A 2,760-nucleotide genomic window follows, 5' to 3' on the forward strand; every position below is an offset into this window, starting at 1 on the left:
GGACAAGAATTGTTTATTTTTGTTTTTGTTTTTAAGATTTATTTATTACTTATTCAATATCCTGCCTGCATGTATGCCAGCAGGCCAGAAGAGGTCACCAGATCACATTACAGATGGTTGTGAGCCACCATGTGGTGGCTGGGAATTGAACTCAAGACCTTTAGGAGAACAACCAGTGCTCTTAACCACTGAGCCATCTCTCCAGGCCTCAGGGCAAGAAGTGTTAGAATCTAGGAAATAGGTTACAATCTGGAAACCAAGAGCAAGATTCAGTTTAAAAAAGAAACAAACACCTACTCTGTCCTCAACAAGAAACAACTTTGAAAGCCAGGCGTGGTGTCACAGCCTTTAATCCCAGCACTCGAGAGGCAGAGGCAGGCGGATTACTGTGAGTTCAAGGCCAGCCTGGTCTACAGAGTTAGTACAGGACATCTAAGACAGAGAGACCCTGCCTCAAAAAACAAAACAAAAACCAAAAAACCAACCAAACAACTTCAAAGTTGTACATTGCTCTGATAAAAAGGAGACATAGTAGTGCCTCTCTCTCTTGATCCACCGTAGAGTCCTGGCTGGTCTGAGCTCACTATCTAGACCAGGCTGGCCTTGAAGTCACAGAGATCTACCTGCCTCTGCCTCCTGAGTGCTGGGATCAGAGATACATCTCTCTCTTTTTTGTTTGGTTTGAGGCAGGGTCTCGTGTAGCCCATGCTAGTATAGAATTCACTATGTAGCTGAGGCTGGTCTTGAACTTTTGATCTTTCTTCTTCCACGTGGAGAGTTCTGGGATTACAAGTGTGTGCTACAATGTCTGGCCATAAGCACATCTCTAAAAATACTTTTAGTCTGGTTAAGATGGCTCACACCTGGAATCCCAACACTCAGGAGGCAAAGGGAAGAGGATTTTTGAGAGTTCAGGGTTAGCTTGGTTTTCAGCCATTTCTAGGACAACCAGGGCTACACAAGACCCTGTCTTGGGGCTGACTGGTGGCAGTAGATGCCTTTACAGAGGCAGGTGGATCTCTGTGAGTTGAGCCCAGTCTGGTCTACAGAGCAAGCCAGAGCTACACAAAGAAACAAAGCAAAACAAACAAACGAAAGAAGGAAAAGCTTATTAGGAAGCAAAGAGCTTCCAGGGTCTAACTGGGAGCGTAGGGTTCAAGAAAGGGTTAGCTTAAACTCTACTTTAAATAACAACATGTGGAATAAAAACCCCAAATTAAAACAAAATTTAAAAGCTTTGAACCATTTTGTTTGGCTCATACTTAGCTTTTAAAGATTATTCCCTGGGTTTGGGGCTATAGTTGATAGAGTACTTGCCTGACAGGTACAAGGCCCTAGGGTCAATCCTCAATAGTGAATAGATGAATAGACGGAGGAAAGAATGAATAAAGATGTTATTTAATACATATTTCTGGCAAGGGACAGGTAAATTAGTTGTAAAGTGTGGTAGCTATTTTCCAAAAATGGCCTCATTGCTGATATTTCTCCTGTTACTCATCCTTTTGTGTAATCCTCTCCCAGACAGACTCTGATCCTCTGACTCATTTTTAAAAATGACTAATCATTGCCCTTTCAATTTTCTCAAAGTGTTTGGTATCAAGTCAGAGGCTTGAGCATGTTATAATGAGTGATAAAACGCCCCACAATTTCTGGAGCTAGATGATTGGGTGCGTGAGATCTTATATATTTTCATATGCTTAAGCATTTCCCTGTTTTTGCTTTGTTGTGTCTTACCAACAGAATACAGAGAAAGGATGCTGTGCCACTTACAGAACTAAGCTTTACTTGACCATTTTGGCTTTTGCACCTTTGAGCACTTCAGAAACTGTCAGTTAAGAAATTTGGCAAAGCAACTGGGTGTGGTGCCACACGTCTTTAATCCCAGCACTAGGGAGGCAGAGGCAGGTGGATCTCTGTGAGCTCGAGGCCAGCCTGGTCTACAAAGGGAGTCTAGGATAGCCATGGCTACACAGAGAAACCCTGTCTTGAAAAACAAAAAACAAAACAAAACAAAACAAAACAAAAAAAGAAAGAAAGAAAGAAAGAAATTTGGGCACTATGCTTGGAAGATTCCAGCGATACGATGTGGAGAAGCCAAGTAGAATAGAGATGTCATGAGACTGATGGAAAAAGAAGCTGAGCATCTTGCTGAGCGGGGCGCCCAGTCGTCCTCACCCAGGACTAGTCATATCCTTCCTACATTAACAGCCAAAGCAAACTGGATTTTTGGTAGGATTTCTGAAAGTACCGGGATGATTCAAGCTTGTTAGCTAATTTGATTTGTTTGTTTTTCAAGACAGGGTCTCTCTGTGTAGCGTTGGGTGTCCTGGACTCTCTTTGTAAAACAGGCTGGCCTTGAAAACACAGAGATCCGCCTGTCTCCGCCTCCTGAGTGCTGGGATTACAGGTACATGCCACAATCTGGGTGAGCTATTAGTGTAGTAATTTTGGATAAATTCCCTAATTCTTTAAAATGTAGTTTCCTACCCAGTAAAGTACAAATTAATAAAAGGCATTATTGTTCTCAGGGTTTAAATAAGGTTGGGACCTTAAGATTGTTAAAGTAGAATAAATTGTCATTAGAAAGTTACAAGTAGCCGGGCAGCAGACGTGCACACCTTTAATCTCAGCACTCGGGAGGCAATTAGGCAGATCTCTGAGTCTGAGGCCAGTCCGGTCTACAAAGTGAGTCCAGGACAGTCAAGGCTACGCAGAGAAACCCTGTCTCTAAAAACAAATGAACAAACAAACAAACAAACA

This window comes from Acomys russatus, chromosome 3, assembly GCF_903995435.1.
Source record: "Acomys russatus chromosome 3, mAcoRus1.1, whole genome shotgun sequence".
NCBI lineage: Eukaryota > Metazoa > Chordata > Mammalia > Rodentia > Muridae > Acomys > Acomys russatus.